The sequence below is a fragment of the Prenolepis imparis genome, unplaced genomic scaffold, assembly GCF_030444845.1.
Source record: "Prenolepis imparis isolate NDT839.2.m4 unplaced genomic scaffold, iyPreImpa1.0 SCAF_8, whole genome shotgun sequence".
Lineage (NCBI taxonomy): Eukaryota > Metazoa > Arthropoda > Insecta > Hymenoptera > Formicidae > Prenolepis > Prenolepis imparis.
Window position 1 is genome coordinate 4,377,971 of NW_028141166.1, and position 27,339 is coordinate 4,405,309.

The following is a 27,339-nucleotide window of genomic DNA, read 5'->3' on the forward strand; positions in this document are numbered from 1 at the left end:
TGTATACTCTCGTACTCTGGTGCTTTCGATCGCCCACGAGCGACAGCATCAGCCGAGTCATCGCGCGTTCAATGCATTTATTCCGAAGAGATACTGCATGCCGATGGATTATGTAAATTTGTGAACGCATCAGCACTGCTTCAGCTCTCCGATATGCTGTTTTATTTTAATCGAAACGCGCTAAAAGTGTTATTTAGGATAAGATGTGCGATATATGTACGTTTAAACTAAAGAGAGAGATTACAACATTAATAAGGAATCCATTCCGCGCATATAGATTCACTGATAATAATTACCGCCGACATTGTGCGTCGATAAAGCCGCGGGATACGAGTTACAATATAAATTACGAATTCCATTCCGCTTTTACCTTTCTTTCCTCCGGGATTTACGCCGAGATTACCGCGATATTATTCACGCGCTCTCGCAGAGAGCCGAGTATTCTTTCAATAATTCACCGATTATCCGCTCAATTATCGAGTAACGTTCCCTTTCGTTCCTTCTCGAGCAACAAAAGGATCTGGTTTGCTCGCTATCGCTATCGGTTCCAGCATACCATGGCGCATCTCAAAAACGCGCCTCCGCCGCGCGACATTAACGCTCCGCTCATTTACATCGGGCGGTCGAGCGCCGTTAATTGGTATCGGATCTCAATTACCGTAGATTACGGTAGCCTTTTTTCACCTGTTACCTCGAGCGAGAAGGCTCGCAGCTCGGCGCGCGATAAGACGTTTATGACTACCGCACGATGTTGTCTCTCTCTTTCTCTCTCTCATTTTCGAACCATCGTCTTTCCTGCGTTTCTGCTCCTCCTCTCGTTCTTAGGTTCAATTTATCGAGTCTTGAGATACATGCGGGAGTATCGTCACCGGTGGCGTCGTCTTTTTCGCCTTCGCGAACGGACGCTTCTCTTCCGACGAAGAAAAGAATCAGCCGCGCAATAACTCATGCGACATTAACGGAATTAGCATAGCAATCTCATTGACTGGCTACATGTATGTGTGTGTAGGATGTATCATCTCAAGTTTCGAGATCGCACACGTTGAAACATATATAATAAATAGACAAAAAAATGATACTTACGAGAAGTGTTTTTTTTTGTCGGTTTCGAGTATTCTAAATGCAGATTAAATCTTTTTCTAGACAGAGAGAGACATTTATCACCGTGATATATTTTCTCCCTTATTCTGGAGATTTTCGAGCTATATACGATCTGAATTGAAGTGAAATAATCTGCGTGTCCAACGTTCACTTCGTGACTTTTAAAGCTGCGACGCGACCGGACGACCCTGTTCCGGTTTCTTTCGAAGGAACGATCGTGAGACGACCTGGTAATCGCACCTGCGTATCGATGGCGGTATACACCTACGCGCGGATTCTTTCGTCCGAGTTGATGCGCAACCAGCCAGACCGACGTGTTCCCTTGGAATTACAAGATACAGGGTCTGGAGACAAATGCTGGAGAACTGTGAGGTTTCCTTCACCGAAGATATACTGCTAAATAGCTACAATACTCCGACGATTTATTATAGTCGCTTACAGGTGTTAGCGGTTCGTTTCAGCGATTTTCTTTTAAGTCTCTCTTTAAATATGATGCTTTCACTACAGCTAGTCAAGAATTCAAATTTTCGAGATTGGCAAATTATAATTAAAAAATTTTAATCTAATAAAATAAAACCCCATACGAAGAAAAAAAGATTTCAGCTAACAAATTGTGACGAAATAAGGAAGAGAGAGAGAGAGAGAAAAGTTCCACCTGTGTCCTCGAGAGTCAATCTCGGGAGCGAATCAGACCCTGAACGAGCAGAGTTAGAAACAGACTCAGGCGGAAGAGAGACAGGCGTCTATGGAAAGGAGGCTTCGAGGAAGTACACTTCGACCTTCCCGTGATACCAGTCGTTATCGCGCACCGGGCATCGCGTGCCGCAACCCTACCGTAGGCGAGTTCCCTCTTATCGTACATCTACCACCACCTGCGAGGGATCGAGAGCGCGGTAATCGTCTCACGGTAGTTCCCTGGAGCGCACCGTCCCGCTTCTCCGCAGCATCCTCGCCGTTCTCATCCAGACGGAGTAAACGGGATACGTGCGCTAACCGCAGACCGGTACCGCCTTTGGCGCAAGCGCGCATAATAAGAGTGATATAATAACGACGCGCACCGACCGGCGACACAACTCATCCCGATAAAAGGATACCGCTCTCTCTCATAGAAGAAGCGGAGAATAGAAGGTCGAGAAACGGAACGGGCTGAGGATTCACTGACTGAGGACCGGCAAAGAGGAGCGTCTTTGGGAACCAGGGTGGGACGAGAGGCGGTATGTCTGCGTCGCGCGCAGGAGGAATACGATGTAACCAGTCGGGTTAATTAAGAGGATCCAACCTTGACGGACGTGGCTATTGTGCACGTGCTGCACCCCGTCCTGCCCCCTTTCCTCTCCTCTCGGCGCGTGATACGTACCTACTTAAACGCGTCCACATATGTACACGTCCGCGGGACACCGTCGTACTTCGTCCTTGTCGTGCACCATTTACGGCGAACTTCTTACGGACCTCCTGCGCCGTTGAGGAACGGTCGAAGAATTGGTCGCGTAAGGTTTGCTGCTCTATCTCTTTCGCATAAGAATATTTTACCTCTGTGAAGTTGGCCCCCATCATTTAAATTTAAAAAAATGATTAGAGTTCTGACTACCCTCCTGAAGAGTTATAGAGTTCTCTCTATCGGTTTTAGAAATATGTGCGTGGAACTTATAATTATCGATAACTGGCAGTTTAGTTGAAAGTTCTGGTAGCTCCCCGAAGAATTCTATCAATTATCCTTAACAACCAAAGTGCTAAAGTTAATAACAAAAAAGCTATACGTCCTCAGAGTTGCGAAAAATATAAAGTTGACTCCCTCCTATCTTCAGGTGCTATTTTCGGTGCTTTAAACGACGGAACTATTTCTGGAGGGTCAATATTCTTGCGCGAAGTTGTAAGTAAACATGCCGATCGCAAAGTCGACGAGCATCTGGATCTCCTTCGTTCTCTTTATTAGCGTATTTAATTCACCATTAAATTGAAGATATAGCGTATAATCTGAAGAGGCATATATAAAGACGCTGCTTTTCATTCGCTCAATTTTCTGAAAATGATATTAGCATATAACGTAGACGCGCTTTCACGCGTCGTTCCATTATCTCTTCGTAGCGAAGACGAATAAGCTGCGCACGCGGCTGATAGCGCATTACACGCGTCCCGCGTGCAAAAGCTGGTTCGGCGTGGAGATATAAAATCGAGGGGGCGTCCGGGGTGACAATTAACAGACCCGCTCGACCACAAATCACCGGGCGGCGAGCTCTAATCACAACCGCGAGACCGCTCTCTTCCTTTCTCGCACCGCTCTCTCCCGTCCCTCCCCTTCTCTCTCTCACTCTCTCTCTTTCAGATGTGTCGTGATATATAATAGTATCGGGTCTCGTGAAAACCACAGCTGAAAGCGCACCGCGCTAAGGTGCGACACGCTTAAGAGCGATCTCTCGATCGCCAATTGCTCCCTTACGACCCACTTTCGCGACGTCGATCGCGCGGGTGTAAATTTCAATTTTCAGATTGCCTCGTAAATCGTACACTCTCCGTACGAGGAAGTGCGTGTATAAGCGTAGACTAGAGAAACGTTGCCTCGGCCGAAGATAATTGAGATAGCACGCATATTCTTACGCTTCGACGTAAATTAATGTCCGCCCGCGTTGAGATTCTGATTTTATTGGGCAACAAAATCTATTAGAATTATGAAATGATATATAATCGATACACAAGTGATATAATTCCGATCTCGTAACGTGAATCGCTCGAGGATGTTTGTGACGTGGTATGAAAGTCCGATCAATGCAAAAAAAAAAAAAAAAAAGTAAAATCTTGTATCTAATCAAATATGGGAATCAGCTATCCTGCTTGGATTCGAATAAATTCAGTTGGATATAATTAGCGGATCGCGTATATCATCTCAACAAGTTCGATCGACATCGAAAACACAGGAGATACAAAACGCTCCGGAAAAATTAGATGTTCAGTGCGATAAACAAGATTCCGTGCTTCAGCGGAATCTATTACATCGCAACGCATTAAATTAATTGTACGCCGATTCCTAAATGGATCGGCGTAGCTAGATCAGTATCGATATGTAAAAGGATCTGCCGTCTCTCGATAAAAGGAAGCTTCGTGCAGGCAGGCGACCCGATGGTGAAAACGGATGGCCGCGCACTTAATAACCGATAATTTATTAATACTGCGCGTTCAACATTAGCCCAGCGAGTAAATCAAGGCATCCTTGTTTTATGGCATGCATTCATTACCGGGCAGGTTGCACTCGCTCGTATATCTCCGGAGTTCCGGGCCCTGACGGAGAGAGGACCTATGGTTACGCGCGGAAAAGTGAGAAGGACGGACTTCTCCCCCCCCCCCCTCTCTCTTCTTCGGATGAGAAGGATAAGGGAGGATCGCTATATCCAGACGTTCTTCTCGCGCAGTGTATACATTGTTAGCTCAGTTTATGAGGCACATTTTAAGGCCTTTACGCTCGCGTTTACGCTCCTATGTCTTTACGTTTACGATCGTGGCCTCCTTCCTTGCGACAATTCCTCGACGTCCTCCTCCGCTGACATCGGGATCAGCCGGGGTTAAGGACAAAACTCTCCTTCTTTCCCTTTCTCTCTTTCACGCGAATCCCTCTATCTCTAAATCCTCGTTATCCCCGGGCGGACCACCTCGGAAAATTTATCGTTCTGCGTCGACGACATCTCAGAACCCGACAGAGCTTGGGAGCCTAATGACCTCTCGCACGATGTAGAGTACGCAGATACTTCTCGTGGTGGAGATCGATCTTTCCTGCATGTCTCCGACACTATGCCGTCCTGTTTTCCATGATGTCCACGGAAACCCGCGGGTTCCATCAATCAATGTTAAAAGACGCATTTAGCCGTCTAATGGAATTTCGCGGGACACCTGCTGCGCGCGCGATAATCATTCGCAGTCACGATTACGGCGAATTCCATTCGTAATCGTGTCTTTTAAGAAAACACGCAACATGGAAACATCATCGTTACGAGTTTAATCCGGAAAAGGAGAAGAAACTGCTGCGAGAAATTATTCGTCATCATCAGTAACAGTGACATCGACCAATGTTTAATAAACAAGACTTGTTCCTGTTGTAAAGAACGCGAAATTGGTTAGAAGTTGCAGCAAATACTGACAATTTTAACATGGTACGGAAGATTGTAATACGTCATGTATATAGATAATTCCCGCAAAGTGCAATGATCATTTTCCGAATGGCAGGTGGTCGCCGCGACAATCGCAATCGCGCAAGACGGCAGTTTTATCGGCGGACGATGGTCGAAGGGGGAGGATACCTAATTGAGTGTCCTCGCCCTGGGTGTCCGACGTTGTCGCCGCTACCTGAAGGCGTGGGCGTCCTGATATGAGTTACGAGTCTGTCGTATTACACGGCGGTGACCATGGCGCGGTCGCGGTGGTCCTGCGCTCATCCCAAGATTACAAATCATTTATACAGCAAGCGACCAACGCGGTAGCATTCGCCGCCGTTTCATCTATTTCGTTATACGCTCGATCAAAAGATTATCGGGATCCCGCAGCCGCGCGACGATGGATACGAGATATCGTGTGAGATGGTATCCTAAAGATTAATTAATAATGATGTATCAGAGAAATTATCGAAATTAGTGGTAAAAACGATTTAGTTCCAACTGGAATAAAAAGAGATTTGAGATTGACCAGAGGACACTTTCACCTTTTCAATTTAATTGTGTCATTATGTAATTTCTTTTTAAATTAAAAAACAATCAAAAAAATTAAAAACAGGAATGTTTTTAAAAACTGAATCATTCCCAAATCTCCGTCCTTTCAAAGCGTTCTTTAGGAACACATGATAATCAGAGAGAACAAGGTCAAGAACTCTCTATGGAGGATGCTGTAAGATGAAAGGAGCGATGCATTCCTAGTTGAAGGCACAATCAAAAACATTTTTTTCTAATGGAATAAAGAAGTTGGTGCAGCAGTGTAAGAAGTGTATTGAAAAGGAGGGTGATTATTTAGAAAAATGACATATTATTTGTATCTCCAATCACTAGCGGATCCTGACGTCGATAATGGGGGGGATTTCTGCAAAATTATTTGATTTAATATTTTTGATTTCATGCTTAGCTTTTACTCCAGGATCAACGACGTCAATAGCTCTTTAACGTTTGTTTTTCTTTACTTATATTTTTTAAACGGATTCAGCAAAACTGTTTTTTTTAATTTGCAGGGGGGGTTAACCCCCTCCCCCCCCCAAGGATCCGTCAGTGTCTCCAATTGAACCCCTCGTATTTAAACATTTTCAGACTATATAATTTGTCGATTACGACATGAAGGATGTCGAGGTAGAGCCAAGTTGGTGGTCACACACCCACGACGACACTACGGACGGCAATATAGGGGGTAGATCGGGAAGAAATCGCTATAATGAGCAGAACCAATATTAGTCGGTGTGCCCATCACCGCCTGGTCGATGAAGGAATTGGCGAACGAGCTACGGACGGAGTAATTGCTATTCCGATATCATCTAAATGCTCTCACGGCTATCCGTAATGAAGACGCACACCGACGTGACGCGACGAGGAGAGCCCGAAACACGTACGAGAGCGAGAGATCGACTATAAACATAAGCATCGTATATACACGCCCACGTAAACATACGCACGCGATACTTTCGCACGTATATGTATCCTCACATCATCGTTCACCTCGTGAATCCTCTCTCAAGCCGGACTTCTCCTCGCCCCAATGCTTCTCCTCTTCTTCCTTCCACCCCCGCTAAGCGCTTCTCAATACTATCGACGAGATATGAGGCGTGTCTAATTACGCGATCGGTGCACGTCCAATCAAACTGCCTTCCTGTCGACGATCGCCGTCACCATTATCGCGATCGAACCGTACGCGTGGGGAATCGTCTCACCCTTTTCCGTCGAGGTTCGCCGCCGAGACTTCGAGGCGAATTTCACGGACCGCGTCGCCCGGTGCTTTGACCTCCGACTGATCGACCGATCTCCCGATCTCGTTCCCGTTCTCCATGGGAAGATTCAATCTCGCGACGCGTAATGAAGAGCAAGGAAGTTCTTAAAATAATAAATCGAAGAGGTTCTGATGTATAAATACAAATTCAGGTATGAAAAGGGCTAGTAAGATATCAGGTGCAATAAAATTATTTTTAAACTCTATACTTATTTTTAACGTTTCGGTCCTTCCTTTGTACCAAGTATATCTTCAGTATATCAATTAATGAAAAATCCACTTGCATAAATCCGTATTCCCGTCCTACATCCCTCACAAGATGAGATGGAGAACAAGGAGAGAACCTCCTGACCTTTGCAAGAAATAAATATGGCTACATCTGTGCCTTAGGGCTCTTACTTAGTCCTTTTCATATCTGAAGAAAGTTTTTATTATATTTGTTAAACAAGAAGAAAATAATTTGTCGGAAACTCACTTTCCAAATTACTTTATAACTCGTAACGTGCAAATGTCAAATGCTTGGATTTGACTTTAGTCGATTATATTGAAAAAAGTTATTCAAGAGTAATATATAATTAATATAAAATCGAATGTGTGTGAATTTCTGCCAAGAAGTGCTTAAAGTGTCCACCATTTAATGACGTATTTCGTAAAAAAAGCGCTCGAAATAAAAATCGCAGACAATAATAAAGCAGTAGCTGTACTTTCACGAGTTATACGACAGCGCGGACAATCGACTGGTCTCAGACTGTCGAGGGTCAGCGATTTTAATAAGAGATCTTTGGAACGCAAATGCGACTTCTGTCCTCTTCCCTCTTTCCGTGCTCCCTTTCTCGAACACGAGCGCGATTAACATTACCATTGGAATAACGATTAGGACCTCGCCTCGTGGTTGACGCCGTCTCATTAAGTCAGTTTCAGTCGACAAATACTGGTATTTGTGCCCATACCTGACCTCTTGACGCAAATTCCCCGCGATTAAACTCGTTCTCCGATAAGATCATCGGATGGCGTTACATTCGAGGAATGGAATACACGACGTAATCGTCGAGAAGTTCTTACAGACATAGATAATTTCTGATTACGCTGTAGTTTGCTGTTTTTCGTTGATAACATATATAATCGTTTGATTATGTTTTAAAATATTCATTAACGATCTAAATCGGCACATGCCGTATATAGTGATAAGAAAATTAAATTTAAGACTTATAATTGTGTTTATACCGAAAATATCTTTTGCTATGTGTATATAATCAATCTTTCAATGACAGGAAGAATCTCCGCGTTGCGCATAAGTGGTAGCGCGGGAAAGTAAACTTAACGGGGTGTAATTCAGCGCCGATATCTTCACGCATGATGGCCACCGGTAATTGCCGTTTTTACACGCAATCAGAGCATGAATTTATTGGTCGCGTACAAGCGACTCGATTAGTCGCACTGTCGATGTTCGCGCGGAATGGAAGCGGCCGAACTTATTAGCCCGCGTTAGCTGGATGCCGCTAATTAGAGTCGTTGTAATGTTCCGCGACGATCAATGGCCAAGAATCCTGTACTAATTTGTCATCCATACGCGAGTCCGTAATTTCCCTCATAAGATTTTAAAGCATGACGGTAATTTATGTATTTGCCCGGCAGGAAAATCAAGAGGAGGGGGGAGGAGAGAGAAAAGTGGGAGAGAATTCAATGATATGTTAATGTGGTTAATGAAATGCCCTAGGCTATACAAAAATGTAAATTAATATACTTGTTCGGTATGAGATTGCCTTTTTAAAAGAGCTAAGCTTGTTCAAGGTATGCGTGATATATTTTCCTTGATCGTATTCCAATGCTGTAAATTATATCATTAAAAAAAATAAAATAAAAAATGTTAATGCGTCAAAATTTTTTTAATGGTTCATAATCTTTAATTATCTAAAATTAATTTCTAAATTTATAATCTAAAATTAAATCTGTAATTTCTTTTGATCTAAATTTTTAAAATCTGCAATATTTCTGTATGTTTCAATAATGCGTGCATATTGTTAAGATAACATTCATCGCTCTATAGCATATAAACTGTAAAAAATAAATAAAATAAGTTATATATTATAAATTGACAGATATTTTTTTAACTTGTAATTTTAACTGTATAAGTCTGTATATTCAATTTTGTTCGTGTAAGCATCTTGATCTCTCGCTAGAATTAATTTTGCTCGATGGAGCGCAAGCCGAAATTCCATTTTGGGCCTACAATGTCGCCGGATGAGATAGCGGATTACATCCGAAGATTTGACCACCCATCTTCTTTCCGCGTTATCTCTATTGCATCTTGTTCCACTCTAAAGCAAAGAGGCTAACAGCACAATCTCGATCATAACATCTTAAATTTCGGCCATTAAGCGCCTTTTTTTGTAACATGCTACCATTTGATATTTGTCTGTACGTCAAGTTCGATCGCGCGAGCAGATATCAGATATATTAAAAATTCTATTAACCGTGGACGCGAAAGACTCTTATGTGTTCGAAAATCTCGTTCTCTTCTGATCGGTCGAACAGGGCGAATTCAACACTGATCGCCACTTCGATGCGCCACCCAAGTCGCCATGGCTTGATGCCACCGTAAGAGACGAGCATGTTCCTTTGACAAGTTCGTTCTCTGGGAGACACGCGGCACTACGTCGAGTCCTCGACGATTTTCACGACGCGCATCGAGCTCGTAATGAGGGATCGTTCATCAGGGGGAGACAGTGGACACAGGAGACGCGTCCACCGTGATGAGATGGCGGCGAACTCGGAGTAGGCGAAGAGGCGGACACGATGACACCTGACACGCGGGCTCCTTATACAAAGAGATCATTCACAATGATGTGCCCGCTACTAATTATTAGGTCTCGCGTAATGAGGCGTCTTCTGAAGATGCCGACGCAGATGCGGAGGAACTTTGATCCGCTTGGCAGACGTCGAGTCCTTCCCACGCGATCTTACAACAACGGTGATACTTTATAATGATTATATCAACGTGAAGATGTCGGATCTTGATCATTCACTGGACACTTCTCGATAATATATATTGCGCAAGCAACATTAATGATTATTATAATCTATATGATTCATTATGCAATAATAGTTTACATAAATATCTCTATATATAGATATTTGTTTCGATATACAAGGGGGGTTAAAAAAAGGGTTATATATTTTGAGAGCAGGTAGTATTAATTAAAATAAGAAAAAAAAGTCTAATATATAAACATGGGTCCTACAATTAATATTTTTGAAGATACAGGCTATTTTTCGATTTGAGTTTATTATCCTTTTCTTATTGATCATATCAGCTGTACATTACAGTAAACAAAAGAATACTTACTAGTTTTGCAGTCAGCATTATAGGAAGTGCTCTATGTGGTTCTATTTATTGTCACACATTTTTCAGCTCTACGTCTCACAAAGAGAATCACGCATTCTTTCAAACATTTCTGGCTGTTCTCGAATTTGCTGACATGCAAAAACATCATACTGATACCTACACATCTAATGTTATTATAAAATGTTAATATTACAACAAAACTAGTAAGTACTCTTTTGTTTACTGCAATATATAAAGGTGATATACGATCAATAAAAAAAGAACAATAAACTTAAATAGAAAAGTAGCCTGTATCTTCCAAGATATTAAATTCGACCTTTCTTATTTTAATCAATACTACCTGCACTCAAAATATGTAACCTTTTTTTTTAACACCTTGTATATTTTTAACTAAAATTCCAAATATCTCAAACTTTTATGAAGAAAATTTTTTATATTAGTTGTTTAATCAATAGATAAATTTTAGATACTTCGAATATATCATCTTCTTGTAATATTGAAAAAAGACACAACATTACTGTCAACGCATCAACTGTATTTGTTTCATTGCATCGAAGACAAGATGCCATTATTGCAACGTCAAAGAATGAACGCTCATTGTCAGTTAATTTCGCTGACGTAATACGTCGGTCATCCGTCGCGTCACATCGTGCAACATTGTGGGCACGAAAATCCGTCTCGGCTTACGGATCAATTAACTTAACGACCTGCGGGCAAGTCGGCGGCGAGTTAACGCGGGGTTTCGCGTTAACGCGCCGCTCGCTTAAGGCACCCTTGGAAATCCTACGTCGACCGCGCATAAAGGAGCATAAACACGGGCCCTGTCGACGTCGCGGGTTTATTAACGCCGACAATTATACCGCCGGTGGCTAGGCGTGATTTACAAGGAGAGCTCGTGAAACCGCGCAACTTACGGCCCAGCCCTTTACCACGCGAACGACGCACACACATGGACACACCTTTGCTTTCGTCGAGCCTCCACGAAGTACACAAAAAAGCTTCCTGGAAATTTTTCGAGAGGACGAGAGTCTACCTTACGTTTCGATAGTCTTAAGCTCGCCGTGCATTCTCCTATACGAAAATGCATCATCGTAAATGTGTGACCAGCCAGACGCAACGCGTTATGATAATTGTCGCAGGTGTATATGTATGTTGTGTAATTTACAATCGACGTTATGATCGCGGCTTTATGATCAACGATCTAAACCGCGGCGAATTGCATTCATTTCGCGCACAATCGTCCCATTTGTCGCGACGCTTCTTGTTATTCCATATAAACCTTAATCGATCTAGGAAAATATATATTAGTATATATTTAGATGGTATTTTATGATTTAAGTCATAATTACACTTCTTTACAAAGAAATATTTTTTCTTTCATTATTTGGAACCAGACAAGATGTTTCTTAGAGATTTTTGGATGCTGAAAACGATGCCGCAAGCCAATTTTCATCAGCACGTTAGGTTTCTGAAATAATTGAGATTTAATATGCAAAAAATGGCTTTTTTGCAATATTTAAATTTTTTTTGTAAAAAAGGTCAACGTTATTTTAAAATTCTAATAAGAAGTCATGAATGTATTGTTCATCTCTTATAAAATGTATTTTTTTTATTTCGATACCTTACTTTTTAGTCATGTTAGGAAGGATTTAAATACAGAGTTTTGCTGAGATAGCAAATATTCCGCCTATAATGACGAAGTCATATAATTATTTTTTTTTGTATTTTTTTCGTATTTTTTTGTATTTTTTTTTTTTAATGTCAAAGGCAATTTACGCTATAAATTGTCCTGATTTTACTCTTGTACTAGAGGGTTCTTCCCGTTTATGGAAATAAATAAAATAAATAAAAAAAAAAATAAATAAAAAAATAAAATAAATTATATTTATATTTTGTTTACTCATAATTCGTTTAGAGGCTATCGATACACATACACAGTGTAACTTATCGTAATAGATTCCACTAAATGTATATTTATATATAGGATGTCTCATTTTAATTGCCCACCTTGAATTTTCTTGAATAATAAGTAAAATCAAAATTTTGGAAAAAAGATTTTCCATTTTTTTACACATTAAACCTCAATTATTTTGGAAATCTGACGTACACTAGTGAAATTTGATTTGCGGCATCGTTTTCAATACCCAAAAATCTATAAGAAACATTTTGCCTGGTTTAAAATAATTTTTGACAGTAAACTTAGTGTTATGTACATCGATTTTGAATTAAAATCTCTAACTCGTCATAGCTGCGATGACAAGCTGTAACGATTAAATTGTCGCATTAAATATTCTTAATTGCTCCATAAATCATTTCGTGATGCGTAATATAAACAGAGATGTGTTGATTTCATCGATAACTTATTTCGCGCGAACAACAAGCTTCCTTTAATGATGTATAATCAAAGTGTTATTATGATCAAGAAATAAATGCGTGCAGAATGTATCTGTAATAAATTGTTTCAATATCTCGTAATCGGCCCCTGAACAACACACGGCTACCTACCTACCATTCGTTCCGAGAAGAGAAGAGCCGGGCGGACTCTTGAACTCTGAAAACCAGGGGTCTTCTACCCCGGACCCAGGGAGACTCACCTAATTTGTTTGAATGAAACAATATCGAGTTACGACCGATGGTATCATCCGGACACGCACGTGCTACGGCACACGGAAGGTTCATCGCGGCCCTCTGACGAGCTACCGTGCCGAGCTATCTTCACGAATCTCGCCTCGCCGAGAAGAAGAAGAAGAAGAAGAAGAAAAGAACGCAGCAGCCGCTATGCGAAGACGATTCCCTTCCATGCATGTTTCAAGCAGGTTCCACAGTGTTGCGCGTATATACGAATTTACGTTGCGCCGTGACTTTCAACGAAATGTTGATCCTCCATCCTGATCTCGCGAAGACAGCGGTAAAAAGAAGCCGGTGAAAAAAATCACCTGGCTCTCAAATCTACCCAAAAACATTTCGCTGGAGAAAAATTTCATTTAGGATCCAATGAAATACACCTGACTGATGTGAGTGACATTTGCGTTTTCCCCAACAACGTTCCACATTGAAAATATTCCTCTTCTAAATTTATTTATAGACATTCTTGCAGGAATTGGAATGTAGTATTAATCAAAAGTATCAGTTATACATGAAAAGATTATATGTTTTTGTTCTTTAAATATTAAAAACTATTCGCAAAAAAAAATTGTTAGCAAAATTAGAATCGTCTAAAAATATCTCACAAATGGCGGACCTCTCTTTATAATGTATAGTAACATTGGTTTTAGAGACTCGCGCGCTCTTTTAGTGTCCCTTCATCAACGACAAGCCTTTGACAAGCCGACGCGCCACCCAACGCGCGAAATTAGGACCGTATCGAGCAAAAGAGGTCCTACGGTCGACAAGATGTTGCAGCTTAAAATTCCAGGCAAGAATCGCGCGCGACACGACATCAATGATGGAGATCCACCTTCCTCTCGGTTACCTCATTCTCCCGATATTCCTCTAAAGAGATGAGCGCGACTTGAGAAGAGATCTTTGACACAGGGAGACACGAGGAGGAACTGTCACGCGGTGTTCGCGAAAGTCACTCAATGATGAAACGTCAAAACAGCAAGACACTATCTTCCTTTCGCATGGCGCGTCGCTTACTTCTGTTCCTTCTTTTTTTCTTCTTCTTCCTTTTCCTGTTCCTCGGCGCGTGCGGATCAATCGCATTTATTAAGGCGAGGTGTCACGGAATCGTTACCGCTGTCCGCCTTATAAGTTGTACCTTGAGGTGTCAGCCACATCGATCGAGAACATTAGCCGCGAGAGACGCGTATCCCCCCTTCCTAACGAGACAAAATGACACGGGTGCGTTTCTCTTCTCCTGGGCGTTTCTCTCTCACGTGCGGTTTCGCAGCCGCGGCCGATCCGTGAACGATCTGTCTTTCAGCCCGATAAATCGGATTCGACGCGCGGCTTCGTTTCTCGATGCTTTGCAATTTCGCGTGGCATTAATCCTGTTTTGCGCCATTTAATTGTAATCTTGTCTAAAGTATGTTTAATCTGGAACAAGTACGTTTTTTTAAGATATCGAAGTGTGTTTGACGCTTATATCCTAACGGAATAAAATAGGAATGTTGAATGGTCTAAAAGTATTTTTGTATAAATTAAACAGTATCGGCAATTCGATCATTTTAGATCATATCATAATAAAATGTCACACATTTCATAATGCGATGTTTGCGGAGTAATCAATCGGTCGTATAGATTTATGCAGTTTTTGGAAGCTTAATGACTTATCGCCTGTCAAGCACTTTACCTCGACACATTTATCTCGTGGTAATGCGATTATTTTATGTGTTTTGCTTTTTTATTCATCGAGACATTTTCTCTTGCTTACAATAATTTCGCACTTGGTTGAAAAATCCAGATTATATGTACATAACACGTGCATTAATTTTAGCGCGAAAGATCCAGCAAGTGTAATAATGTGCATTTGGTATTTTATCGAGAAAGAGAAAAAGAAAACAAAAATTGCATTTATTAGTAAGTTTTAATTATAAGACTTATTAATTATTAAATTATTTTTATCATCTTCGAGATTAATTAATATATTAAATATTCAGTCAAATTTTACTTTTGATTAGATACTCTAGACTTGAGCGATATATCATATATTAATTCTTATAACTGCTATCCGCACATGATTCGTTAAAAATATTACATTTAAAGAGAATATTTTATACTACTATTGTCGCACATAAAAAATTTCAATTTATGAAGAAAGAAATTTCTCAGCGAAAAGATTCAACTTATTCTGAAATATTATAATAATAAATAATAATAAATAATTCTAATTTAAATAGCACACAAATAAAGATTCATGTATATTTATTATTATAAATATAATTATATTTATAATAATAAATATACATGAATCTTTATCAGGCCTGCACTAAATGTATGAGGGATCAAAAAAATGAATATTCTAAAAACTAAGGGAACAACGAAATCTTATCATGCTTATTTGCGTTATCATAAAAACAAATGGACAACTAACCTGTTCCAGACTATTAATAAGCCGGCGCGGATCGCGTTCTATCTTACAAACAAAGTGTTTTATCCTCCGGATCCGAGACGTGAGAGGAATTTGAAACTAAAATCGGCCGCGCGTTGAAGTCCGCGGGACGAACAAAGGGGACTCGTGATTCCCGCGTCCGTCAGTTCCCGTATCCTGTCTCCGCGAAAGGAGCCGGATCGTCAGGAAAAGGGAGAGGTGAAGGAAGAAGAGGGGAAAAAGAAACAGCAGGATAAAGCGAGACGGAGGTACAGCTTGCACAGGGCGGAAAAGAGCGAGCAGAGTCGTTCTGAATGGTCTCTCTTCTCCTCTCGGATAGCCGGATGCGTCTCGGACAAACATTTCATCTGGCGTAATCCAGTTTATGTTAAGCCCTGAATGTGCACGCACATATGCGGATGTCTATGTATATACGTGTCTTCTATTTCGTCGGTACGGCGCGAATGGACAGGAAACGGCCGGGACTGAATGCTCCTGGAATTGGATTAAGAGCATTCTGTGTGTAATGCTTGTGCCGTCTTCGTCGTGCTTTCGCCAATGCTTATGCACGCGCAAGACTTATATTTCTTCCAGGTAACGCCAATTTTCCTGTCGAAGTGAAAAGTCGAAGATTAGCCCTACGAGATCCGGCGAAAGATCGGTTAAAAGTCGTCCGGCTTAAGAAAATCCATCGCAAACATTGCGATACCTCTCAAACATCCGGCCGGATTTTCCTGATGGATTGCGAGGGTGTATTATATACGAGGCGCATTTTTAAAGTAAGGTCTGTTTTGAGATAAAAAAGGATCTTAACATATAAAAATAATTTATTATAGCCAAAAAACTTCTACAAGCTTACTTTATTTTTCCACATAATCATCATTGACTCTCACGCATTTTTGATATCGTTTCAACAGCATATAGCACATAAAAATACTTAAGTAGTAGTAGAATTTAAGCAGTAAGCGATAAAAATTTATATATAAAAGTATATGAATATATTTTTATATATATCCCTTTTATAATTTACATTTTTTTTTTATAACTGTATTTACATAAGCAATCTTAAAAATAATATTACCTGGAAGTTATCTAGATAAATCGCTATATAATTATACCTTTTATCTAGATATATTTAAAACAAAATCATCTTCATCTTATCAAGATGAATTTGCATATTTTTATCTCATCTTTATCTAGCTAATTTTAAAATCATCTGAGAACAACTCTGGTTGCGCGATTTTAATTTTTTAAAGATTTGGAAAATCTTTTCCATATAATAATAATATCATTTTCATTAAAGCGTATTGATCGTGCAAGATTATGTTTTCGAAAATGACAGGCATTTATCTAATTGCGTATATGATTAATGAGATACAATTATATATGATGTTATAACTACTTTTATTGATACCGGTCATAACAAAATTTTTTGTAACGCCTTGAATAAGTAAACGATATGTGCCAGATTTTCTCAATGTGAGATATTGCCTAGAGATTTATATCGAAGCGCGCGAATACGAAACGAACGCGTGATCTATGATTCCGCCTCTACCCGGTTCCACCGGTTTCCAATTTAGATCGGCTATGTTCTTTTACCTTTTCACGCACTTATCCCGCATATAACGATATATATATATGTATTACAGAATTCTGCTTAATTGCTCTGACATCGTAAACAGTTGGAAATTGCTGGAATATTATCAAAGTGACACGTAGGTTAGCAGAAAATAGATGTGACAAATGTTGCGTTATCATCAAAATTTATTCGCGAGCAAAATGCATACAGAGTGTCCCAAAATTATCGGACCACCTGTTAATGGGAGATTTCTAAGATTATTTGGAGACGATTTTTTCTCAGCGAAAATGTTGAGATCATCATTTTTTGCATGTTTCCAATTTTTGTTATCATGTATCTTTATAACTAAGCCTTAAGGCTCCTGGCTCCTTGCTGACCATGTCGAAATCGTGACGTCAGAGGCGAGAAAACACACGCTAAAGTTTCTTAGATGTCATTTCGAAATAAAAAAATATTTCGATGAAACAGCACTTCAGATAGCTTTAGCACACTCTTAAAAAACCCCGAAAACTATCCTTTTCCCTTTATAATCAATGAACAGCTGTAAAATGTAATATTATGAAGCCCAGTCCGTTTGGTCTTTGCACATGCGCAGTCATTCCGCATGTCAAAAGTCTGATATCTCGATCATTTTACAGATGTTGATTGATTATAAAGGAAAAAGGATAGTTTTCGGGGTTTTTTAAGAGTGTGCTGAATCAAGTGCTGTTTAATCGAAATATCTTTTCATTAAAAAATGGCATCTAAGAATTTTCAGCGTGTGCTTTCTCGCCTCTGACGTCACAATCCAATATGGCCGCGGTGAGCACCCAGGAGCCTTAAATTAAAATTCTACTAAAATAAACTCTACTTGAAATTAACTGAAGAATGTGATTTTGTTAATATTTTATTTTCACAAGATTTAATTTGCGAAAAACCCTCTATTTTTAATCGCTTATAACTTGAAAATTATTGATGCCTCGACATTTTCACTGAGGAAAAATCATTTCCAAATAATCCCAAGAATCATTAACGAGTTGTCCGGTAATTTTGGGATACCCTGTATATGCTTGCGTTTGAAAATATCAATTGCGCAACGCACAAACCTAATTATCGCCATAGTGAGACATTTGATGATCATTTCTCGTGAAGAAACACTATTGCACAAGACACAATCGCGTTATCCTAAATTACAAAACAACGACAACATCTTCATCAACGGTCTGCGGATCACGAACTATCGTTTATCGTGCATCGCTATTTTCCGCTCCGCTCAGTCTTACGAGACGAGAGTATTACTCGACGAACCGATCCCTTTCCGCACTCGCTCGTCATGATCCTAACGAGGTACCTGCCTCGACTAATTGCGCGATTAGTCTGAATTTGGGCGGAACCGAGCCTCCCAGCCCGCGGTCGCGTCTCTCTCTTGCGTACACCCCGAGAAATAAAGGGGAAAAAGCGTGCAAGCAGGGCGGGGAAAAGAGAAAGAGAGAAAGAGAGCCGAGAATTGCTAATTAGGCGCCGCGCGCGAATACCGTGTCGGTGTATATCGGACGCCGTGATTATGGCTAAACGAAGTCTCATACCTCGGAAGCGAGAACGCGAGGAGAAACAGAGAGAGAGAAAGAAGGAGCGCGGCTCGTACGTGGGCTTCATTAACGGGCCGTGTTAATTAGTCGCAGATAACCGATCGGCCGTAGAGAGTGCGGCAACCCCGTCCCCGATGTCCTACGTCCCTGAAGCCGCAATAATTGCGCGCAAACCCGGTGGTACGTGGCTACCGAGAAAAACTGAATGAAAAATTCCTGATTTTCATCGGGATCTCTCCCCAGTTGTTTGCGCTCCGACGAAAAGATTCGAAAGAGATAGCACTTACAGCAATATTCGCGATCATTAACTGTTACTAATTAGCGTGATGATGTAATAACGTCCCCCCACAACAATTTCTTCTTTCTTTATCGTTAAACCGGGAAATTGTGTTGTTCTTCTTGTATAAAGACGTACAAAAACATATTTAGAGACAGATTTGTAAAAATAAGTTTTTTAATACAGAATAAATATTTTATGAAACGAATCTGAATATCGTCGAATTTCCAATGATTGACGAAAATAAAATGGCTAATTAGTGAAACTCGGAATTTAATCACTCGAAATTTTTCGCACTTTTGAATCATGCGACAGAACGCGCGATGGGGCTATTATAAAATGAACGCGTGAAAAACGAAGAGATAATCGAGCGTGTGCGTATCACATAGCGCATTTTATTAGCTAAAATTCATTAGCCACGGGATTACGAGAGCGAGGCTGTGAGGCAAAAAGCGGCTTCGGGATAAAGTGGAATATATAGAACGGGACATTTAACAGAGCACGTGGTGAGGCACGCCTACCCGACGAGACGGCGCAAGTTGGCTAACCGCCGGCGCAATTAACATTAGCCGATCGGGCTGAGAGAGCCTTGCGTTAATTAACAAAACGTTGCGCGGTGTACGTCGACTGGAAGCTGACGTGGAAGGCCGCGGAAGCGCGAGAGGACGGCGGCGCGCCTTTCGTCTCGTCTTCTCGTAGCGCGCAAACTACTTATATACCCGTTTAATAGCGCCGTTTCGCAGTTCTCAACCTCCCAAAGCTTCAGGTATGCAGACGACGACGGGATCCTTTGCGCGACGTTCTGCAAATTTTTTAACTTTCTATCCATTTCTTTTTACACTGTTTATCAAATAAATAAATAAAGTGTATAAAAAAAATATAATATTAATTGTAGGGAGAAAAAATCGTATATTTATAATTTATTTAATTATTAGGTTTTAATAGAATTAAAAATTGAGGATTGTTTATTGAATAAATAAATAGATAAAGAAATTTTGTTCGAGAATTATTTAGATCTGACTGATGTATTATTGCTATGTCAGAAGCAAGGTTTTTTCATTTGAATAATTTGATCGTGATAATAATTATAGATATTGATAATTGGAGAATTTGTTGAAAATATTAGATTTTTTAGTTTTAGCGCCAATTGAAATTGCTTTGCGTAAACAAGTAGTAACATATTTTTAATAAGTATTTTGTATATAAGATATAATACAATACAAGTATTGTTTGATTTAAATAGTTAAAAAAATTACGATAATCAATTTTTTAGAAACTAACTATTGTTCGAGAATTATTTAAACCTGATGTATTGTTGTATTATGTAAGAAGCAAGGTTTTTTTAATTTGAATAATTCATGATAATAAATGGATATTGATAATTGAAAAATTTGTTGAAAATATTATAGATTTTTTAGTTGTAGTGTTAGTTGAAATTGTTTTGCATAAATAAATAGTAAAATATTTTTAATAAGTATTGCATATAAGGTACAATGCAAGTATTGTTTGATTTAGATAGTTAAAAATTACGATAATCAATTTTTTAGAAACTAATTGTTGTTCGAAACTTATTTAAATCTAACTGATGTATTATTGCTATGTATAAGAAGCAAGGTTATTTTCATTTGAATAATTCGTGATAATAATTATGGAAATTGAGAATTTGTTGAAAATATAGATTTTTTATCGCTAATTGAAATTGCTTTGCGTAAACAAGTATTTTAGTAAGTATTGTAAGGTACAATGCAAGTATTGTTGATTTAGATAGTTAAAAATTATGATAATCAATTTTTTAGAAACTAACTGAGAACACAATACAGGTATATTTTTACAATCGTAAGGTATGATTAGAATAAAAGGCTCGTGAGAGAAACGAGTGAGCACACAAGGGAGACAATGGACCATTTTCTCAATGCGCTAATAAAACTCAAAGTCGACCGGTACTCGACGAGTTAAATTTCTGGACGTGCACCTACACCTCGCCTTAGAGAGGTCTCGGGAGAGGAGGTGGGCCCACCCGGGACTTGGTTTCTTCAATGGAATGGTGGGCGATCCACCGTGAATGGAGGTCATTTACTCGCATTCAACCATCTCCGACTGCACCGTGTGGACCTGCCATTGTGCGCAGGAGGACGAAGACTGTACCAGACCGGAGTCCATGATCCGACAAAGACTCGGACACGTCCGACATGACACTACCGGAGGTGACGTCTATCTTCACCGTCCCCCTCTTTCATTCTCCGCGCGATCGTTCTGAAAGGATACCTGACGTCTTGTCCTCGGATGCTCCTCGAAGAAGTCACTGCGCAACAACTCCTATCTCGTGGTTTTATTGTGATCCGTTTATGCGGCAGTTTCGGTCGCTTCCAAAACGACTATATTACATTTCCAACTGAATGAGAGGAAATTAAAAGACTCGAGTTGCGGTAGACAGGCCGATTGTAAGGTCAAATACCTCTTTATAAAGCGATTTGTATTTTTTTAGAAGCTCTTTATATACATATATATTTTTCCATTGTCACAAATTAATTTAATATTATTTATAATAATACGTGTATGTCTCATTTGTCATTTTAAATTCTGTTTTTTTTTTCACCAATACAATTTACATTAAATTTAATTTCCTCATCAATTTATAGATGGGTTCGTCATAGATCATCGTGAGTGCGACAAACACATGGCGCGTGTCTAGAGCCACATATGTATAGATCCCGAAAGACTGTTGAACGAGCAGCATGCCACCTTGCCGATAATATATCGATCCTTGTGTCTGGAAAGCGATAGAAGGTGTAGCCGGTCCTCTAGAAACTGACCACCATGCACGGATACCAGCTCCGTGGACCAATATAACGAGGGCGGATACTAACCGTTTGGCTATTTTCTGCCGACGATTTGTCCCACCTGCTGTTGCGCGGGTGCCTTCCAATTCTTCCGTAATAAGGGAAAACCGTGAGCCAATTTTGATGGCGATTTAATATTGGGTTGCTCTAATGGAATGTCTTTGTTTTCAAGAAAATTGCAGATCTCGTTCGTTTTAGAAAAAATTGATATGTCTTTCAAACAGACTTCCCTAGCGCAACATAATTAATGAACGCAGGGTGGTGGAATTATCTTCATTTTCTTAAATATGTTTTAATATATTGTAACAGATTCCTATAAATATTTTCGATTATATATTATAGAAATATATTAGAAAATTATACTGCAGAGTTTAAGCACCACTAAATAATTGATAGGACATTTAAATCTTAGCTTGATGGAGGTTTATTCCCTTTCGAAAGTTGTTAGAGGAAACAATCAGTTCGATATTCGAAATATTCTTGATATTTCTGTTATTCGAACGTTATATTATAATTTGTGAGAGTTTCGTGTCGCGCAGTTGTATATACCACACACGTCGCATCCGACGAAGGATTTACCACGAAACGAGCGAGATTGCAAGCGCGAGATTCACAATGAAACGCGCATGAGGAGCCAAGGGGATTTACAACCTTTTCTTCGGTTGACTCTCCTATGCGCTTGTCTTGGACACGCATAATAGCACGTGTTGCGCGACCGCCGTTGTACTTACCACTTGTTCCTTCATTGTAGATGCGGTGGAATACCAATGTTGTCTTTGCAGCTCGCTTTTGATTATGCGATATGAGCCAGCCCCTAAACATTGTTGCGCTAGCATCACCGCGGTTACTTTGCGGCCATCGCACAATTCAAGTTCTCTGACTCTCACGCGACGCTGTTTAGAGTTTTATGCCGAGAAGAGTCAGTGTAAGATACAGTTTAAGAGCCGCTATGGCCCATTGTGACTTCATAAGAGCGCGGCCTTATCGTTTTTTAGCGCGTAATATTTCTCGCAAATATATATGTATGCGTCGACCCTATGCAAGTCTCGTGATTACTGATGTAACATTATATCCAGTTGTGAAGTAGAGACTCTAATATTCCTCATAAACTTCTGTTTGCATATAAAAAATATAATTTTTTAAATATTAGAATAATCTCAAAAGCAAGCATTTTTCCAAATAATGTTTCTAATAATTTTGTACGTACAAAATCGAGATTCTAATATATTAGAAAGCATTCTTTTAAGGGGAGACTAAATCACTAAATAACACCATCAATATTTTTATTTGGCATTTTAGTAATTTGTGTATTTATACTGCGATGATATTTTATATCCTTCTAAAAAATAGGTCGTTTCCGAACCCGTATCTACCACCACTTAATCTTTACGCCACAACCCCTGAAGAAGAGAGAAGGATCAGAAGAGGGTGCCGAAGAGGCCATATGGCATTTTTGGACGCGTGGCACAGAAAGAGAAGTCGGCGCCGTTTTTAATTGCGCCATGTGGCGGTCCGAAGAAGATGGGTACACGAAGATCCGAGCTCATTTGTAACCGCAACTGTCAGATCTTCGTTGAAAACCATTGGTAATAGCGAGTGCTTTCCATTTCATTTTCATCGACCAGACGACAATGGTAACTAATAATGAGCCGATTTCAGGTATGTATCAGTCATCTGTCACGATGTAATATCACGATGATGTTGCGCATTCATACAGTTCATCGTCTGTAAGCTTTCGTAGACTTCTTCCGGTTTTTTCAATCGTCCGGATGCATCGTCCGCGTGCTATCGATTCGAATGTGACAGAAAAAATGATTTAATAATAGAAGAATGCGATATAGCTTTAAGATTATCTCAACAGCTGATAGTTCTTTTCTCTTAAACAAATATTTTGAGCTCGATTCTTACGTGGATTGTGACAAATCTTTGATGAAAAATCTTACTGGTTATTAAAATATATAATATAAGGAAAAGTATGCTAAATCGTAAATATTAAAATTGCAATAAAACTATCAAAGAAATTACAAAATTTTTTTATTTATCTGAAACTATGGTTTTTTGTCAACAATATACGCTAAATATTAACACAAATTTATTATTGTTTTATATTGTAAATTAAAAATTAAGAAAAATAGTATTTGATATGATTTACAATATCGGTTTGCTAAATTGTGCCCATGACTTTTTAAATTGTACCTCTAACAATAAAATTTAAAAATTGTAACAAAAATAAAATTTTATTTTCTACAAAAGTTCTCAGTCTGCAACAAAACATATCTATAAGAATGTCATATTTATAATCATAAATTCTCTTCAAAAATTTAACAAAAATACTTTTTGTATCACAGAAAAATATAAATAAGTATTATCTCAATATAATTATAAAATTTGATAATATTTTCTTCAGTTGTCCATCTAAATATAATGAAAAAAACTAATGCCTAAGTAAAAAAATTAATTTAGTAAATCGTACAAGTACGACATGAAAAAAAGTTAGTGATACGTTTTATGGAACATCCATTGCTTTGCCAAATTTGTGAAAAAATAATTTTAAAACATTTTGCCGATTTTTCAACGCTTTCATATACACGATCAAATAAAATGAAAAAATGCTTTAATAATAAGTTTAATTGCTTATCTTTCTCAATGTAACCTCGACCACGAGGTGTCGAATATTACATGAAAATCACACAAAATAAATTTATGAACGTCACTCATCAACGGATCGCTTGAGAAGGAAGCAAACATTGCGGCATTCGAGTGAGGCTAGCTGCGATACAACAGCGTTAACACCTTAAAATATTTTAATTCTGTTTAAGAAATACAGTAGAGGTACAATTTAACGAACGGTACGATTTTAGCATACTTTCCCCTAATACCTGTCGAAGGGATATTATTTAATTTCCAAAATTTTTTATTCGTTCAAAATCGCACGTCCTTTTTATAGATTTACTGGGCGTTTACCGTTCTTACCAATTTATAAATTATTAAGTATCGTTCTCAAGATTTTGTGAAAAATTTGACCTGAAGAAACCCAAGCATGACCTCTCGAACAACAAAGTGTGAACGATAATAGAGTGTAAATAAGCTAGTGTTTTCGCTCGTAAAGACCGTTAACTCTGATCGTACCGCTCGCAGGTAGGCGGCGGTTAGAATAATTTCCGCATTTCTGTGTCAGTGACTGACGGACTTTGCCTTTTCGTCCTTTATTTTCCTACCGTTAATCCGGCGAATTTCGATGGAAGTGAATGGCGTGGAGCCACTTAAGTAATTTCTCAGAATGACTCCGCCCTGTGGATCTTCGCTCAGTGTTTGGAATATCAATATACAGTTTCACCAATTTCGCGAACATCTCCAATCCGACTCGATCTCAGCGATGTAATTATTTCCCGTTGGTCCGTCTCGCGATGATTAGTTTAAAGAATTTTCGAGGAATTTAAATTCTATTTCTGGAAGTGTTATTGTGAATTGTTTTCTCTCGGATTTGATGACGATCATAAAATTATCGTTCATTATCTGTTAATTGAAAAAAAATTCAATTATACATTTTCTACTAACTTGTTACATTTGTGAACTAGTCAATGTCTAGGAATACAAGACGTTTTTGCTTTTTTTATTTTATTTTTGAATGAAATGACGAAGGGTTCCAAGGATTACAAAACAAGCGTGGATTCGTCCGATCGACTCGAGCGAGATTTGTCGGGACAAAGAATAGCTGAAGCGTAAAAAAGAAATCTTACATAAAAATCTCAAAGGATTGCGAAAGCCATTGCGGTGATGGCGAGGCGACAAAGATGATCGCATCGTCGAGGTTTACGGATAAAGGGGCGAGAAGAAAACGAGGTAAAACGTCCGCAATTCCGCGGACGTTCCCATGCAAAGAGTCCTTCAGCCTCCTATGAGAGGGGGAAAAGGGAGGAGAAAAAACATGGAGAATAGAAAAAGGTTTTCCAGGATTCGGGCAAGTCTGTGGGAAATCACTGAATGAATACAGTATATCGGTCGTCTTTAATGCTCCAGTGTTATTTCGCGGAATAACATAAGATTTCAAGACGTAACATCATAGACAATGTCTGATATATCTCAATAAAAATCAAATAATTAATTGTCTTTAAATCACATAATTCATTGTATAAATAATTTAAAGAAAACATTGTCAACGCTTGACGTAATAAATGTAATAGATTTTATATTTTTCTAAGAAAATAATATCTTTTTTTAAATATCTACTAGAAGATATTCAATTAGTAATATCAAATAATTAATAACACTAGTTAACAAAAAATTTTTTTTTAATATTTGGAATAAAGCAAGGTACTTCAAGAATTTCAAAATAACGTTGACCTTTTTTACAAAAAAATTTAAACATTGCAAAAAAGTCATTTTTTGCATATTAAACCTCAATTATTTCGCACTTGACGTGCTATAAAAATTAGCTTACAGCATTGTTTTCAGCACCCAAAAATCTATAAGAAACACTTTATCTGGTTTAAAATAATTTTTGGCTGTAAACTAGTATAATCTTTAAGATGATCTCTTTTATGACAAGCTAATTATAACTAAAAAACACTTAATATTAAAATTGTGTTATTTTTTTAAATTCAGTCGAAGCGTTCATTTTTTTACGAAACAAACTTTAAGAAATTTTGCAAATATTTTTAATACATCCAACGAGAGAACAAACATTACGATTATATGGCCACTAATATTACTATATTTTATAATAATAGCATGCCTTTTTTTATAATATTCAAGAATATAGAATTTAAGTAACGAATTGCTATGCCGTTTATTTTATATATAGCTTTCTTTCATATATATCTTTTTAGTAGATTTTGGCATAAATAACGCATGTGAATATCGCGTCTCCTTAAGACGAGACACTCGAATTCTCCATTCAACACGCAGTTCGCCAGACGCAACACACAAAAAGATCGTCGATAATAATTCGCCCGTCACATCCCGGTCGCTCGTCCGAGCGGGCGAAACGGCCGGTGGCGCGCAATTTCGAATTCCTCGGGACTTAAAGGACTCCGGGGATCAGGTGTGGTCGGTCCCTTTTGGGTGCTCTCTCTGCATAGGTGTTGCCGCGCCGTCACGTCTCCCGAAACGACAAAAGATCCGCGTCCACGTAAAACGAACTTGTCCGCGCGATAGACGACGCGGCGGCGAAACTTCACAGGCTCCGAAACGGTGTACCCCGAAAACGGAGCCAGGTTGTCAGAACCACGCGGTGAGAGGGGAAAGTAGACGGCCGTTCCTCGCTGCGCGACTACTCGCGCGGATACGTGCAACGAGAGAGAAAGAGGAAAAAAAAACTTGTCAACAAGCAGAATCCGAGTAAAAAGTGCATTGTATGAGAGGGGAAAATGGGATGGGGTGAGAGAAGAACGGTCAGGATGGGGCGGAGGTGGAGAGAAATGTTTCTCCGGTCGGAGAGACGAGAGAGAGAGATTAGCAGCGGGACCGTGCTGATAAAAAAAGCGGTCTACCGGCGAAATAATACCCAGATACCGGGGACCTCGTTGCCAGGAATGTGAGACGTTTCTGCTTTAAATATGCCGACTCAAGGCACCATACAAATTTGCTCGACAGTCGTAAAAAGTGGACGTCACAGTTGGATTGAGAAGAACGATTTTGCACACGCGAA

General features: G+C 39.3%; 1 protein-coding gene across 1 annotated transcript in view; it reads right to left on the reverse strand.

The window, feature by feature from the left end:
• The window catches only part of LOC145939729 (uncharacterized), a 471,008-nt gene that overhangs the window by 101,056 nt on the left and 342,613 nt on the right, over nucleotides 1-27,339 (reverse strand). The window lies entirely within an intron of this gene.